This window comes from Leptodactylus fuscus, chromosome 2 (assembly GCF_031893055.1).
Source record: "Leptodactylus fuscus isolate aLepFus1 chromosome 2, aLepFus1.hap2, whole genome shotgun sequence".
Lineage (NCBI taxonomy): Eukaryota > Metazoa > Chordata > Amphibia > Anura > Leptodactylidae > Leptodactylus > Leptodactylus fuscus.
In genome coordinates, this window is record NC_134266.1 from 106301088 (window position 1) to 106319882 (window position 18795).

The window sequence follows — 18795 nt, forward strand, 5'->3', positions numbered from 1 at the left end:
GGAATGTAAAATCATCTACTAGTTTTCTGAGCTAATTGGTTTGATGTATTAGAGATGTATTATTTAGTTCATCGAGTCTTCAACAGTTTTTCATCTGTGTCTCTGAAATCTTATGCATGAGGTATTGTTCCCAAGAGTGATTTAAAGAAAGGTAGTTAGCTAAAGACTGCAGACAAGGATATAGATGCTATCTTAGATGGTTTTTTTAAAATCTTAATGTACCCTCCTATTGCATCTCATCCCAGTTCAGGTAGATTAGTTGCACAGACTGTTGCTTATGACAATACTGGGTCGTTTTTGGAAAAAAAAACTAACTCATATTTGCTCTTACAGACAACCTCTTGAGTTTTTGATAGTTATTCCTTTGGATGTTTAACAGTATGTGGGCAAAAAGCTATGACTAATTCAGAAATACAGGAATATTGAATAATCAATGTTAATTTCACTATACACAAAATCATTTTCTTAGTCATCTCATGGTTACTTAAATATAAGGGATACATATTTTGCACTTTCATGTACTTAGTTTTGTTGACTAAGAGTTTAAGTTTTCGTTGATATAATAGACTTGGTATATGTGGAAATGTGACCTTTCAAATTTAACATCTCTCAGTTATCCAATGGATAGGTGTTAAATACTTCTAATTGGAACACTGTTTAAGTTACTTGGTGATTATTAATAGTAATACACTGTGAAACATGATAACCCCCTCCCACCATAGCCATTTATTTTATGGGGGGGATTTTAGCCTTTTTAATCCTCACTGCCAAAGCCATAACTTTCTTTTTTTTATTTTTTCAAAGAGCCATAAAAGTTGATGTCTTAGTGGGACAAATACTGTACTTTTTAATGTTACCACTTAATACTTGTACAATGTACTGGAAAGCTGTGATAAAAATCAGAATGGGATCACCCTTGCTATATACTGCAATACTAACCCATTCCTGCACTGCATAGAACTGAGTGTATAGGTAATGCTCACCGCTGTGATAGAGAGGCACTATAATGCCTCAGGCACAGGAGACGAGGATTAACCGCTGGAGTCAGAAGACATGTGACTCTGGTGGATTGTACCCTGTGTACCCTGGATGTCATGATCAATAGCCATTATAGTATCTGTGCACAAGATCGCCAAGGGATTGGCATTGCAGCCAGGTGGTTGAGCAATGGCCTCATGACTGGCTAAGTACTTTACACATAGGGAGCCTATGTGTGATCTGTCAATGTCCCTTGTGGGACAGTAAAAAGTACAAAAAAAATGTATAATACAAACAATAAAAACTTAAATAAAAAACACCTTTCCATTTAAAAACCCCCCCACAATTTAAACAAAAAATAAACAAACCAAACACAATAGGTATACCTATCTTCATATAATAGTATACTAGGAGAAGCAAACATCGGGTGGCACTACTACTACCTCATATTCCACTCTTGAATTATTTGAAGGCAATAGGATAACTTGCAAAATCCTATACGGGTGGTGTTCTTCATCCCACAAGATATATATTAAGTATACAGGAAAAAGAAGCAAAAACGGTGGGCACTCACACGACAAGGATATCTTCTAAAATCAGTCCTTTATTTCATAAGGATAAAATCATGTGGGAGGAGGCATGGAGGAGGCAACAGCCATTTCACGCTTCACACTAGCACTTTCTCAAGCCATATAATCCCCCACTATCCAAAAATAACATTATTTATCCTGTTCAGTGAATGCCGTAAAAAAAACAAAAACCACAATGTACAAACTAACGTATTTTGGTCACCGCGCTTTACCCCAAAAATAGCAATAAAAAGTGAACAAAAAAGGTTATACATACCAAATATTGGTACTGACAAAAAGTACAAATTACCCTGCAAATAAAGATCCTTTACATATCCCCATCAACAAAACAAAAGTTAGAGGCATCAGAATACGGTGACCCTAGAAAAATTGGTCATTAAACCCAACTGGCAGTGCCATTTCAAGGAGTATCGCATGTTCCTGGAATGAGATTCAGGCTTGGCGGTCTGTTGCCATGACAGTCAGCCGTTACCTGTTGGAGTAACCCCAATTCCTGTTCCTGCTCACGGCCACCTCCACTTCCCCTGTAAGGCTGCATGTTCACATCAAGAATATTTGTTGGAGAGGTTTTCATAGTAGCTCTGGTTGGACCAAATATATCTGAACTGAAACTGCTATTATTATACTCTTGAGTCTCTTCAGACCCCAGAGTATAATTATCAATGGCTCAAGAGTGGTGATCAAACATAAAAACCACAGTTACTTACCTCTCCAGGGCTCCAGCACAACTCCCTCTCATGAATTATGATGCCAGTGTTACCCACATCTAAAGCATTATTAAAGATGACCGAAAACAACAGGGAGTCGTGGTGGAGGTATGTTTGTAACACTTATGTTTGTCGCCTCCCCTGGGCCTCTAGTCATTATACTTTGGGATCTGAAAAAACTCCAGAGTATAATAATAGTTTGTGAGAGGTGTACCCCAAAAATTTTGAGTTTTGCCAAGTCCAAAATATTTGCAACACCATAGGGTCAACACTATGGGACATTATTCTGTATGACGTTATGTTTTTGCCAAAAAAAAAAAAAAAAACGCAGGCAGTTTTCCAATAAAAATGCATGTATTTTTCTGCAAAAACACAGATATTCCATGGCACACCAAGCACTCATCTTTAATTTTTTAAATTTAAATTGGCATGCCATACAAAAAAGGTTGCCTACTCCTGTCATAGATGGATGGACTATAATGGTGGACAGATTTCTATATGTTTACTATCACTGGCTTCTCCCCACTTGAAATTCATTTATCAAACACCTGTATCAGGAGAAAAATATCGAACATCATAAAAGCACAATAGTGTGGACAAGAGTAAATCTGCAACACTGGCGTGGGGAGATGTCAGCAGGCTGTGCTGAAGCTCATCAGCTTGGGGGACAGACAGCACACTGCCTCCGAGGTGAGGGATGCAATCCTGGATGATATGGCAATGTGGTTTTCGCCGCTCCACCTGAGCCCAGGCATTCTTTCGTGTGTGATAATGGCCGGAACCTGATAGTGGCTCTGGAGCTTGCCAGCCTCCAACACGGTCCATGCCTGGCCCACATTTCCAACTTATTTTTGCGAAGGTTTTTAAAAACGTACCCCAATTTATACGAGCTACTGGTTAAAGTGCGGCACTTGTGCGCCCACTTTGGCAAGTCTACAGTAGCTGCTGTTAGCCTCAATACACTCCAGCAATGCCTACATCTGCCTGAAACACCCACTGTTGTGCGAGGTCACCACACACTGAAACCCTAGATACCATTTGTTGAGCAAGGGATGTGAGTAGCAGAGACCTTTGATGGAGTTCCATCTCCAAAACCCAAGGGGTCATCAAAGTCAGCTCCCTCAGTTTCTGCACCATGAGTGCCCATGGGTGGGATTTCACATAAGTCTGCCACCCAGGATCTATTTTCGGGTCCTTTTACTGTCTCTCCTTCTGTTGAAACACTTCCCGAATCCCAGAGGCTACCAGACGACTGTGTCCTGATGCCCAAATACTGGAGCATCCACCATTTCCTACCAATTTTGTGGTTGTAGACCCACAACCGGCATTTCTTGGCCTCAGTGATGATGACGAGACACTGTTGCCATCAGGGCAAGCTGTGGTTATGTGCGGTTTGCAGTAAGAGGAGAGTGAGCAATTGCAAGAGGAGTTGGTGGACGACGAGGCCACTGACCCGACATGGACAGCGGTGATGTATATTGGAGAAAGCAGTGTAGATGTGGAGGCAAGCGCAGCAGAAAAAAAGGTGGCTAGAGGCAGAGGCATGTCCAGAGGCAGAGGCTGACCTATTCACCCATTGGAATGGGGAGTTCTCTTTCGGCTTCGAGACCCTGGAAGAAGGAGGAGATATATTCAACACCTCCAACTTCTCAAGGTTTGCCTTATATCCCGAAATGACTCCAAACTCAAGGAGGATATCTGTGATCGCCGGCAGGGCATCCTCTGGGTTGGTGATGACGAACAGGACATCATCCGCAAAAGCAACTGCGGAAGTGGAGAGGGATCTAGCCTCCATGCCTGCTATTCTTGTGTCTTGCCTCACTTTTTGCAACAATGTTTCCAGGACTAAGATAAATAAAGTGGGTGAGAGCGGCTAGCCTTGTCTGGTCCCGTTAGATATCTGGAAAGCGCTGGACAGAGTTCCGTTGACTTTGAGTTTGGCGTGTGGGCCGTAATGCAAGGGAGAAGATAGCCTTAACATAAGGACGAGGGAATCCGAACTTCAATAGCGTCACTTTCATGCCGGCCCAGGTCACTCTGTCAAATGCTTTTTTGGCGTCTATTCCTAGTAGGACAAGTGACAGATTCTTCTTCTTGGCTCTATATTTCAAAGGGAGAAGGCGGGCTTTATTATCTTTCCCTTCACATCCTGAAACGAAGCCTGATTGTTCAAGATCCACGAGTTCAGGTATCAACTTCCTCATTCTCACTGCCAGTAACTTTGCCCACAATTTCAAATCCAGATTGAGAAGCGAGATTGGTCTATAATTCCCACAAGAGGTGGGATCTCACTCATCTTTAGGGATCAGAGCAATGTGGGCTTCTAGCATCTGCAGTGGAAGGTTGCTGCCCTCAAGCAGTACATTGAACATCTTCGCCAAATGAGGGACAAGCTTGGACTGGAAACGTTTGTAATACAGGAGAGGAAAGCCGTCAGGGCCAGTGCTCTTTCCTGGAGGGAAGCTATTGATGATGTCTTTTATTTATTGGTGGGAGATCGGATCTAGCAGGAGCTTGGAGTCTTCTTCAGAGATCGAAGGCAGTGACAAGCTAGCAAGAAAGGTCTCCATCAAAAGCGCCTTGACAGGCAAGTCAGCGACAGGGACGTTGCTGTCCAAGTTGTATAGATTGGTGTAAAATTGCGCAAATACAGTCCTATGAAAAAGTTTGGGCACCCCTATTAATCTTAATCATTTTTAGTTCTAAATATTTTGGTGTTTATAACAGCCATTTCAGTTTGATATATCTAATAACTGATGGACACAGTAATATTTCAGGATTGAAATGAGGTTTATTGTACTAACAGAAAATGTGCAATATGCATTAAACCAAAATTTGACCGGTGCAAAAGTATGGGCACCTCAACAGAAAAGTGACATTAATATTTAGTAGATCTTCCTTTTGCAAAGATAACAGCCTCTAGTCACTTCCTGTAGCTTTTAATAAGTTCCTGGATCCTGGATGAAGGTATTTTGGACCATTCCTCTTTACAAAACAATTCAAGTTCAGTTAAGTTTGATGGTGGCCGAGCATGGACAGCCTGCTTCAAATCATCCCACAGATGTTCAATGATATTTAGGTCTGGGGACTGGGATGGCCATTCCAGAACATTGTAATTGTTCCTCTGCATTAATGCCTGAGTCGATTTGGAGCGTTGTTTTGGATCATTGCCTTGCTGACATATCCATCTCCGGCGTAACTTCAACTTCGTCACTGATTCTTGAACATTATTCTCAAGAATCTGCTGATACTGAGTGGAATCCATGCGACCCTCAACTTTAACAAGATTCCCGGTGCCAGCATTGGCCACACAGCCCCAAAGCATGATGGAACCTCCACCAAATTTTACAGTGGGTAGCAAGTGTTTTTCTTGGAATGCTGTTTTTTTGGACGCCATGCATAACGCCTTTTTGTATGACCAAACAACTCAATCTTTGTTTCATCAGTCCACAGGACCTTCATCCAAAATGAAACTGGCTTGTCCAAATGTGCTTTTGCATACCTCAGGCGACTCTGTTTGTGGCGTGCTTGCAGAAACGGCTTCTTTCTCATCACTCTCCCATACAGCTTCTCCTTGTGCAAAGTGCGCTGTATTGTTGACCGATGCACAGTGACACCATCTGCAGCAAGATGATGCTACAGCTCTTTGGAGGTCATCTGTGGATTGTCCTTGACTGTTCTCACCATTCTTCTTCTCTGCCTTTCTGATATTTTTCTTGGTCTGCCACTTCTGGGCTTAACAAGAACTGTCCCTGTGGTCTTCCATTTCCTTACTATGTTCCTCACAGTGGAAACTGACAGGTTAAATCTCTGAGACAACTTTTTGTATCCTTCCCCTGAACAACTATGTTGAACAATCTTTGTTTTCAGATCATTTGAGAGTTGTTTTGAGTAGCCCATGATGCCACTCTTCAGAGGAGATTCAAATAGGAGATCAACTTGCAATTGGCCACCTTAAATACCTTTTCTTATGATTGGATACACCTGGCTATGAAGTTCAAAGCTCACTGAGGTTACAAAAACAATTTTGTGCTTCAGTAAGTCAGTAAAAAGTAGTTAGGGGAATTCAAATCAATAAAATGATAAGGGTGCCCATACTTTTGCACCGGTCAAATTTTGGTTTAATGCATATTGCACATTTTCTGTTAGTACAATAAACCTCATTTCAATCCTGAAATATTACTGTGTCCATCAGTTATTAGATATATCAAACTGAAATGGCTGTTGCAAACACCAAAATATTTAGAACTAAAAATGATTAAGATTAATAGGGGTGCCCAAACTTTTTCATAGGACTGTAGGTCCGCTATCTCAGCTGTGTGGTGATTGAGGACGCCAGCTCACTCTTGATACATGATATAAAAGATTTGGCTTTTGCTTTGTGGATCAGTGAAGACATAATGCGACTTCCCTTATTCCTCTGAGCGTAGAGAATCTTACGACAATGTAGATGGTGCTTAGCTGACTTTTTATTCAGCATATCCAAAACATTCCCCTGTAGAGTCCTCAGTTCAGAATGGGTTGTGTGTACCTGAGTTCTTTTGTGTAGTCTCTCCAATCTGGCAATATTGCACAAGGTCTCGTCCAGTGCCTTCTGGTGCTTCTTTTTGAGTTTTGATGCTAAGGAGATCAGCAAACCTCTAATAAACGCTTTATGTGCTTCCCATACCATGGGTGAGGCTACATCTGGGGTGGCGTTGATTGTGAAATAGTTCTTTAATTGCTTGCTCAAAAAGTCAAGATTCTCTTGAGAGTCTAGGAATGATTTGTTGAGGTGCCACGTCCACTGGCCTTTTGGGATGTGTCTGAGTTTGATTGTCAGGATCACAGGTGCATGATCTGAAATAGTAAAGGAGCCTATGCTTGCCTTGGATGAGAGCGCAAGAAGATCCTTGGAGATGAAAAGGTAGTCAATACGGTGATAAGTTTTCCCTGTGGAGGAATAGAAAGTATAGTCTTTTGAGCTCGGATTTAGCATCCTCCAGGAGTCCACCAGTTGCAGGTCTTGAAGAGACCTAAAGATCGCTCCAGTCAATTTTTGGGAAAGTAGTGCAAGTTTGGTCGTCGAGTCTAGGCGGTGGTCAAGTGCAACATTAAGGTCGCCCCCTAAGATCAGGTGCCCTTCCTTGAATAGGCTCAGCGTCCGGAAGGTTTCAATGATCCAAGAGGTCTGATATTTGTTGGGGGCATACAGCGATGCAACTGTGTATGATACAGATGCTATGGTCCCTTTGAGAAACAGTGCTCTACCATTCAGATCCGCATACTGGGCAGTGCAGTGGAATGGAGTATTAGGGCTTATTAATATAGAAACTCCTTTCGAAGCCGAGTGTGGGTGAGCACAATGACAACTTTGGGGAAAGTGTTTGGTCGGCAGTTTGGGGAGTCTCTGATCTCTAAAATGAGTCTCTTGTAAAAATGCAACATCGATCTTCCACTTGTGCAATAAATGGAGAAGATGGTGCCGTTTATTGGGCAAATTCAGACCCTTCACATTGAAAGATATGCAGGTGAGAGTAGCCGCCTGGTCAGGTTCCATGATGACAGATTCGGTACAGGGTGTTGAGGAGGAGTGGTCTTTCGGTAGGGGCAGAGTTTCCGGCACACTTAAGGGTCAAAAGGGGAGGGGGGTAAGGGGGATGAAGGTGTAAGAGAAGGATGAGGGAGAAATCTAAGTAAAGAAAATGTGGTTAAACACGGTAACAAACAATGAAATGAGTTACGGGTCTGCATACAGGCAGATAATCAAAATTAGTACAATTGAGGCCTATACGACTATCTAAGGGCCCCTTCACATGGCTGATACGCTGGCTGCTTTAGAACGTGTAAACGTTCCGTAGCAGCGGCGTCTAAAGCAGATCGCATTGTTTTCTATGGGAGCCGGCAGACGCGTGCTCGCCATAGAAATGAATGGGCTGCTTTTTCCATTCATTTCTATGGGGAGCGCACATAGCCGGCTCCCATAGAAAACAATGGGAACTGCTTTAGACGCCGCTGCTACGGAACGTTTACACATTCTAAAGCAGCCAGCGTATCAGCCATGTGAAGGGGCCCTAAGTCTCTGTGCACTTCCGGGTAGGTATAATGACCGAAAAAGAACAGACTATCAGTGAAATATGGGTGACTCAAGCAATGAAGAGGATGCAATGTATACTTCAACATCTGCTCAATAAAACTAATATCATTAACTGGTCAAAATAGAACAGTTATGTGCATTAGCACAACCAAATATACAAACATGCGTGTGAACAGTGCCCTATAAACAAGCATGAACACTAGTCAAGAGGATAAGTGCGGGCAGTCTCTAGAAAGGTGTAAGTGGACGGCAAGCCTACTCAGTTCAGACTAGGTTTAACAAGTCCGAAGAACACTGCAAGGAAAAGTTAGGTATATCAAAACAGTAAGTCAAGAGATGACCACACAAGTCTGCAAACAAAGTCCCCCCCCCAAAAAAAAAGAGCGAAAATGACATGTGGGATCAGTGCACATTAGGCCGGATATAGCCCACGGGCCTTCGGTTTGGCGTCCGGGGTGCGCATGACTTTGGCTCTAGGGGACCCCCCCGGAGTGCGGGGGGCTCCCATCTCATCTGCGGGATCACTATTCAGTTGTTCATCTGTTATTGGGAGCCAGGACGGGATTGGAACTGGGGGGATATTCAGAACTTCCCAAGTGTCCAAGTCTCTTGGGGTGTATATGTTATAACATCTGCCATTCTTAAGAACAGATAATCCGAACAGAAAGAGGTAGGCATATTGCAGGCCTTGGGCCTTCAGGGCTTCAAGTAGAGGTTTCATGGCCCTCCTTTTCTGCAAGGTAGCAGGTGCAAGATCTTGAAAGAGTTGTATTGGATTGTCCTCATATGTCAGGTCGCGTCTGTCCCTGGCTGCCCTCAGGATATCAGTGGTGTGGGCAGACAATAATAGTCCACAGATAACTTCCCTTGGCGGGTCACCATTGTCAGGTTTGGGCCGGATCGCCCTGTGAACCCTTTCGATTTCAATCCTGGCGGCTCTCTCCTCCCTGAGTAAAGATTTAAAGATGGAAACCGAGATGTCTGAGAGTGATTCTAGAGTGTATTTTTCTGGCAGACCCCTTATCCTCACATTTCTGCGTCTGTTCCTATTCTCCAAGTCCTCTAGTAACAAATATGTTTTATTCAGGTGTTCGGAGTGGGAGTCCACCTTGCGAGTGATAGCAGAGGTGGTTTTTTGGGCAACCTTTTGTTTGACCTCCAGCGTCTCAACTCTTTTCCCTAGTGCTTTCATGTCTGCTCGAAGTTCCGCCAGCTCATTATGTACAGGAGTAAGTGCTTGGGCAAGAGTCTTCTTGAGGAAATTCTGAGTGATAACAGCTGAACTAGTGTCCATCAATGCATCTTTCTCCTCCGACTCAGCCATGTCCTCCCCCGTGGCGCCACTGTCATCAGGAAGAGTCTTAGTAGGCAACAGAGAACGCTGTGGTCCTTGTTTCTTAAGGAATTTCTGCATATCAGGTCGGGAGGTAGGAAGTTTGAGTTGTTGCTGCGGGGTCACAGAAGGTTTGTCTTTGCCTATTTTGACCATGTCAGGATGAAAAAGTCAACAGAATTTCTAGATATGAGAAGTATCACGTGCATGCGATACTGTAAGGTTAGGGCAACATGCTACTGAGAGGCGTTATGAGGAGAAAAAAGTCCCAAAGCCACTCAGTGTCTCTCAGTGTAGATGAGCCCAGCAACAGTTAATTGGGAGTAGGAATAGAGATCAAATGATGCAGCGTCTTCAAGGACAGGAGAGAGGAGGAGGGAGAGGGAGGGAGGTTTGCAAAGGATACGGTAGGGGAGCTCCCCTGGTGGTAGCGTAGGAGCTCTACACTCTATCCGTTGTTAGATAACTCCAGGGACCAGTGAATGTATGAGAATGGCACTTGAAAGATAGGAGCCCCCCCGATGTTTAAGTAGGGGCTCAACACTATCCCAACTGATTTGGAGTACCGATTGTCCCACTTTGCAGTTAACAGTCCAGTGTAGGGTAGTCAAGGATTTAGGTGGTGAGGATAAGGGGGGGGGGAGTAGGGAGAGTATTTTGCGGGTAGATCTGGTATAGCTTCCCAGAGAATGACTCAGAGGTAACTACAGACGTTGTCACAGCCGTCCACGTGTCCTGGTGTGTGAGGAGAAGAGGGGGGAGGGGTGCGTCCATGTGTATGGGTTCCCTGGGCGATACTGTCAGATGTTAGCAAGACTGCCAGGGACCGTACTAAGTGCGGAGGATCTGGGAGAGTCCCTCCTATCAGCGGTGCCTGGGAAGCGCCTCACAGGTCAGTAGCAACTCAGGAGAGCGGACAGCTGCATGTACCCGAGAGCGCAGGATCCGGCCAGAAGTAGGCCCTTAGGCCTCCTACCTTCTCCCGACGGGTGCAGAGGTTGCAGCTTGTGCCCTTTCAGGGCAGAGCCGCACGGCTGCATGGTGGACGGAGCTCCAGAATGGATTGGTGGAAAAGGGACCCTTGATGGCTGGAGGCGGCTGGGGTTCCGTGCAGGAGGAGGACAGCGGTGGTGCCGGGCAAGATGGTGGCCGGGCGCGGGATACAGGTATGCCTCAGCGGGAGACTGCAAAACCCGTGGCTGTGTTTTCAGCCGAAGTGCTCCAAAAGATAGCGGGGAGACCTGGGGATGTCCCTGGAAGCAGGTCTTCAGATTTGTGGCCATAGTAAGGCGGATGGGGTCAGATGAATACACCAGAGTTGGCGGAACTCAGAGACTGCATGTCTGCTCTCCTCGCTAGTTAGGCCACGCCCCCTTTCAGACTTAGCTTTTGGGGGGTAGACCCTTAAAAATTGGATTGACCTTATATAACCTGTCTGAATTGCTGTGTATCCCACTTAGCTTTGGGGGTACAAAATTAGAAAGCTGGATTTGGCATATATGGACTGACTGAATGGCTGTGTATCCCACTTAGCTTTGGGGGGTACAGCATTAAAGACAGGTTTGACCATACATGGACTGACTGAATTGCTGTGTAGCCCACTTAGCTTTGGGGGGGGGGGGTACAGAATTAGAAAACTGGATTGAGCATATAATGCCTGACTGAATTGCTGTGTATCCCACTTAGTGTTGTGGGGCACAGCATTAAAAACAGGTTTGAGCATACATGGACTGACTGAATTGCTGAAATACCAATTCGATCGAACGGCATTCGCTCATCTCTACTCAGCAACAATTGCAATTGTACAATTGCTGTTTCAATAAAGGGTATATCTGACAAAATGTGTCATAAATCCAGTGGTGAACCTAGCCTCTCTGCTGCCTGAGATGGGGGTGTGGGGTGTGTGTGTGTGATGTTCATCTTTTGATCGTCAGCCAAAGACAGCAGGGAAGGGGGGAACATTACAATAAATACAATGCAGTAATACTCACAGGAGATGTCTCCCCACATTTCCAGTCTCTTCCCTTTGGACCGCCATGACCACTTCTTTCAGCTGTGACTTGACTCTGTAAAGTTTGAAACATAGACATCTTTGACTCCTCAATTCTCCACGCACCCAACCCCTATATATGTATATATATACACACACACACACACATATATATATATATATATATATATCCCACAGCGGCCCCTGCAGCCTATATTATGCCCCACAGTGGCACAATAGAGGTTGCAGGGGGGCTGCTGTGGGGCATAATAGAGGTTACGGGGCCACAGTGGACCCTCCAAGCTCTATTATGCCCCACAGTTGCACACCCGAGTATAATAATCAGAGCCCCAGGGGAGATGAGGGAACATAATAAACACTGTTACTCACCTCTCCGGGACCCGATGTTAAAGAGGACCTTTCATGGGTTTGGGCAAAGGCAGTTCTATATACTACTGGAAAGCTGACAGTGCGCTGAATTCAGCGCACTGTCGGCTTTCCCAATCTGTGCCCCGGGTGAAGAGCTATTGGTGCCGATACCGTAACTCTTCACAGTCAGAAGGGCGTTCCTGACAGTCATGTCCTTCTTCCCAGCAGCGCCTATAGTGCTGTGCTGTGTGAGCCCCCTCCCTCTGCTCACAGTACTCGTCCATAGAAGAGCACTATCAGGAGGAGAGGGAGCGTTCCTCCCCACTCACACAGTACAGCGATATAGGCGCTACTGGGAAGAAGGACATTCCTGACAGACTGTCAGGAACGCCCTTCTGACTGTGAAGAGCTACGGTACCGGCACCAATAGCTCTTCAACCGGGGCACAGATCGGGAAAGCCGACAGCGCACTGTCAGCTTTCCAGCGGTATATAGAACTGCCTGTGCCCAAACCCATGAAAGGTCCTCTTTAATGCTAGCAGGCTTCGGGCCTATATGGTAATGCCCAGACATCACGTGGTCTGGGATATTACCATATAGGCCCGAAGCCTTCCCTAGCAGTACCATACAGGCCAAAGCCTGTGTTAGCAGTAACAGGCTATTACTACTAGCACAGGCTTCGAGCCTATATGGTACTGCTAGGGCAGGCTTTGGGCCTATATGGTAATATTCCAGACCACGTGACGTCTGGGCATTACCATATAGGCCCGAAGACTGCTAGGATTAACATCGGATCCCGGAGAGGTAAGTAACATTGTTTATTATGTTCCCTCACCTCCCCTGGGGCTCCGATTATTATATTCGGAGGTCTGAAAAGACCCCCGGGTATAATAATGGCGGTAGTGGGATCGCGGCCTGTCCGGGCCTACTCACTGCCGGCCTCCGCGGCCTATAGTACAAGGGGAAGCGGGGGCGGCAGTGAGCAGGTCTGGGGAGGTAGGTAAATAGGCCGCTACCTGCTGGAGATACTCCAGCAGGTAGCGGCCTATTATAAAACAAAAAAAGAAGTTTTTATACTTACCGATCTTGTTGTTGCTCCCGCTGCCTCCGCGATCCTCTTCTCATGCAGGCTGACGTTTGCGTAGGCGGCGTCACTAGGCCGCCTACGCACGCTGATACGTACTCAGACGTGTAGGTATCAGCGAGCGTCATCACGTGGCTGATACCTAGACGTCTGAGTACGTATCAGCATGCATAGGCGGCCTAGTGACGCCGCCTACGCAGATGCGTAGACGTCTGAACCAGCGCAGAGAGAAGCAGCTCTCCTGCGCTGGTTCAAAGTAAAAAAAAAAAAAAAAAAGTCACCCGTGCGCTGCCCCCCTCCCGTGCGCCGCCCGAAGCGGCCGCCTCGCGTCGCCTCATTAGAGGTGCGGCGCTGCATAAATCTCAGTAACTAGAGCCAGGAAAAGGATTTGCAAAACTTAAGACTGCCAGACATCAAGAGATCAGTGTAGTATGAGGGGTGGTGGGCCGCTTCCATCCATGTTCCTCATAGTATTTGCCAACCCCACTTCTATGTTAAGTAAACTAATGACCCCCAATGACTATGCGGAAAGGATTATAGAAAACTACAGTATGTATATGGCACAAGAACACCAGAATATTTTTCATTGCAGAAGCAATCTTATCAAAGTGCATTAGAAACTTAGCAGTCACTTATTTTGATTAATATATCTAATGATCCAGACACTAGCAGATCCATCATATATTAGATTTGATCTGTTGTCTGTTACTGTCACAGGTCCGCTATTTTAGTGGGCATAATAACGTAGGTTGCAGGACTTTCGTGTCTCTTCAAAATAACAGATGTTAAGCATCCATTATTTTTTAAGATTAATATCTACAGCTACTGAATGTTAATGGACGGTCGTCCATTATTCTGTCTGTTATGACTGTCCATTTCTTTTTTTTTCACATGCATAGCAAACAAAAACAGAAATAAGCAAAAAAAAGGACGGTATGAAAACAGATATTAACAGACACATTAGCATCAGTTAGTGTCTGTTATGATAGGCATCAGTTTTTCATCTTTTTTTTAATGAGCCCTATCATAACAAATCTCCATTAGTAGTGTGAACACCCCCTTAGCATTTCAGTACCTGCAGTTTTTACTCCAATACAGTAATATAAATACAATGGGGTGAATATATTACAGTGGTCTAAAAACGAAACTGCCTTAGTGTCCCATAGCAACCAACCACAGCACATGTTTTTTTCAGGAGCAGAATACAAAATGAAAGCTGAGATGTGATTGGTCGTTAAAGAGTTTTGCTTTTAGACCATTTTAATGAATCAATGTGTTGCAGACATGGTTTTTCCCTCAGCAAAGAAGTGTGGAGCCTTACCCTTACTTCATAAAGTTTTATAAGGCTGGCTTGGTGATGGCCCAGGGCAAAAACAATGCAGTGGCCCTATCCCATCTCTGAGATAGAGTATCCACCAATTGTAGCCACATATTCGAAAGATGATCATGTGCATGTGCGTCACCCTGTTTATTAAAGTCTATGGAAATTAGGAAGGCAGTCAGAGAACATGACCAGTGCTAAATTTATCTCAGGATGAAACCCTCCTTACATATGAGGTAAAAGTGGGCCAACTTAGAGATTTCAGCAGTATTCATGCATAATAGAAATAGGAGAACCAATTTGTTCTAAGCCAGTTTTGACCTAAATATCGCAAATTGTTCCATTTTTAATGCAATTCATCTCAGAGAAACTAAAATGCAGCTGCAATATGCATTGTGGTAATTATTATAGTATATGGTCTTTACAGGACAATATCCTGTTGACTTAGAGGCAGCAGACATGGCATTGCATGCTGTTATATGGTTTATTAAAAACATTTACTCACAAGGAATATTCACAATGTAAACTCACAATAGTTATCAGTTTAGGGTATAACTAGCATAGCATCATATACTTATTAATATTTACCACTTTGCGCCCATTTGGCCATTCATTTATGTCACTCTGTAGGGATTGGACATTCTGCCCTGTGTCTACAACACTATATAGCTTTGAGTAATGTGGATATACAGATAAAGTACAATTAGTAATGGTCCCGGAAAGAGATGGGCAAACCAACTAGTTCCAAGCAAGCTTCAACCCAAATATTTCACATTTTCATTTATTTATTTTTTTACCAAAAGTGATTCATCTCAGATGAACTAAAATGGCTGCTAAGATATGCATTTCTCAATGATTTACTGTGATGTTCTCGTGTCACCTGAAATGATCCGACAGCCAATAGTCATTGGTAGGTGGTTATTACATGAAGCATTTCAGTGATGGTGGAAGAAGGGGATGAATGTGTTATTCCTCCCTGCAAGATCCAAAGCAATTATTCCATTTTTTTCAGCTCACACAGCACTAAGTGCAGCAAAGCTTACAACAGATCTGGAAAATCAAAGTTTAGTCATATTTAATCAAGGACAGGCAGACAGTGATAGAAATCCAGCAATGGGAGTCAGGAAAAAGATCTGGGCTGTGTGAGCCAGACTGCTGCAGCATTACAGACAAAGAACATTTAACCTTTTTATTGCCAACTATCTAATTTTGTGTAACTCTGTTTTGCAATAGAACAGTTGATCTGTCTGTCCACAGAGTGTTGTACATTTTTTTTTTTACTCACAGTCAGCCCTCTTAGAGAAACATCTTTTCTTAAAGGGGTATTCCCACGAACATAACCATTTATAAATTTGTAGATAATTAAAAGTTAAACAGTTTTGCAAATATAAATAGTTAAACATTTTGAAAAGTTTTAAAGATTTTCTCTAAATATCTTGTAGTGACAGTTTTGTTGTTTAGATCACTTGCCATTGGATGCGACCATGAATGCTGAACTGTTCTGAGCTCAGAAAATCAGGCATGATGTTCTTATTTTGGCTAGGATATCTTCTGATACATGTAGTGTCCCTGCCTGATAACCCGGCTACAATAAGGGCATCATGGCTGGGTTTTAGACAAGTCCAAGACTATAGAAAGTTTCTGCATTTGTGGTCGTATCTATTGGCAACCGATCTAGATAACAGACTGTCATCACTAAGATAGTTAGAGAAAATCTTTAAAACTCTGCAGAATATTTAACTACTTATATTTGCAAAAATGTTTAACTTTTAATTATCCATAAATATGGAAATGAATGGTTGGTTTTGTTAATGGGAATACACCTTTAAGTCTTTTTCACAAGAGTTATATTTGTTTCATTAAATACATACAATCTGCTAATTTAACAATAAAACACTGATTCCACCTGTGCTAATCTGAAAAAATCTGTTATTTAAGGGTACTTTTTGTGCTTACCTTTTAAATATTGTGAAAGAGTCTGCTAATCTGAAAAAAATATCCATTAATTAAGCTTTTTTTTATTGCTCTCTCAATAAATAGTTTTGCAGCCTGCACTAGTCTGAAAAAAACCCCAACTTCATTATTTAACCATTTCTCTGACAGAGGCCTCCGGAAATTTTGCACCTCCGGTAGCCAGAGCAATTTTCACAGTTTTGAGATGGACAAATAAAACCTGAATTGCAACATTAAAAAATCATCCAACCACCCCATACCTATATATTTTCTTAACCACTTCCGGACCGCTCATAGACTATAAACATCCGGATAGTGGTTGCCTAGATATGACAGGACGTACCGGTACATCCAATCAGAACACAGCAGCTGCACGGAGATTGTGCAGCTGCTTTCACTGGGAGCCGGCTGTAACTTCAGCCAGAGCTGTGTACACGGCTATAACTTCAATGAACGCTGTAACTTCAATGAGTGCTGTGTACACGGCTATGGGCGCTGCCATGATGCGGCCGCCCTCTGACCCGGCGGTCACGTGATCCACCGGGAACAGTGTCTTACAAGAGCTGCTGGGTCCTATAGGACCCAGATCAGCTCTGTAAGTGTAAAAAACAGTGTGCAGGAGGCTGGATTCCTCCTGCAACTGAGACTAAATGTAGCAGCTTCAGTTAGAGGGGAAATCAGCCTCCCTAACAAGAAAAAAGTGATCAGATGTCCCCAAAGGTCTCTTATGACCTTATGGGGACACAATCTGAAAAAAAAAAAAAAAAAGTTTAAAAAAATTAAAATAAAATAATTAAAAATAAATAAAATAAAATAATACGCGAATAAAACACCATTATTAAAGGTTATAGCCCCACCCCCCTCAACACCATACAAAATAAAAATTACCATAATAAAACACATTCGAAAATAAAAACAACATAAAAATAAAGCCGTATGTGTCCCCGAAAAAAGACGCAAAAATTAGTTGAATGACAAATACGAGAAAAATGTTACCGCCTTCAAAACCGCACATACAAAATAAACCGAAAATGTGTCTGGTCCTGGACCACAAATTGGCCTGGTACTGAAGTGGTTAAAGTAGACACATGCAGCATTGTCAGAATGCCACTGGGTACTGTATACGAACAGGCACCTTCATGCAATTTTGATTTAAAGTGAATATTTTAGAAAGTAATTCAAATAACTATTAAATAAATATTAGTTGCTAAACCTGGAAACCAAACAAAAAATTATATGCACCAAACCTCCTAAAAACAAGAGTTCATCATGTGCAGAGTTCATACATATCATTAAGGCATGCACATGTCTTCAGAAAATCAGTAGAACTGGAAGGAACAAAAATCTGCTTTGAAGCTAGCAATATAAAAAAAATGATCATCCTATAAAATATAGGGATTACACACCATAGAAAGCAAGTGAACCCCTAAACCCTACATATATTTTTTGAAAGTAGACAACCTGAGGATTACATACTGTATGTCTCAATAGGTTATCTATAGCCACCTCCACCTTTGTGAAACTTTTTTACAAACACAAATAATTTTTTGAAAAATTGTACTAAAACATATATTTGTACCTAAAACTATTATTCAATCCCACACATATATAAAATACATTTAAAATAAAAGATCAAGGTGTATACTATATATATATATATATATATATATATATATATATATATATATATATATATATATCAAATATCAACTACAACAAGTTCTCATACTCTCAAAAACAAGAATTGCTTTTATTCACCCATGTGTTAAAAATCTATATTGCACCTAGCAAAGTGTGACTTTGATACTAAAATCTAACTTTTTTGAGATTGCACAGCATACCGTATATAAAAACACAACTTATTATTTATATTTCATATATACAACCACCTTCATGCAACTTTGCAGGCAACAGACATTACGAGCAAAACTTGCACAAAAATTCAAATTTGCCACTAAAGTGCCAGCTCAAGCAATCCCTTTCTGCAAACAAAATGTACTTTTCTAAAAACTGCAAGATGTGAGGAATTTATCCATACCACGCACACTAATTGATAGGAGAGGGGATAACATTGACAGAAGTTATTGCTACCCACCCCTGGGGTCACATACAGGTTATGCACAGGTGATGATAATGATTTATTATCTTTGTGCAGTCTACAGGGCTGCTCCTCCCTCCTACCACAGTTATTAAAGGGGTTGTCCCACGTCACATACTCACCAGTCTTCGTTTCTTTGAAATCTTCTGTCTTCCGGCTTTGTTTTGTCATTGGTGGGCGGGGTCACATATGCAAAGCCAAGCGGCGAGATGCCGCCGGCCCTGCATGCGCGCTCATAGACCAGTCTAGCCTTCACAATGCAAATACAGACCCGACAGGGTGTCGGGTCTGTATTC

At 42.9% G+C, this 18795-nt stretch overlaps 1 protein-coding gene across 1 annotated transcript in view; it reads left to right on the forward strand.

Moving 5' to 3' along the window:
- Nucleotides 1-18795, forward strand: part of GRM4 (glutamate metabotropic receptor 4) — a 240234-nt gene that overhangs the window by 200268 nt on the left and 21171 nt on the right. The window lies entirely within an intron of this gene.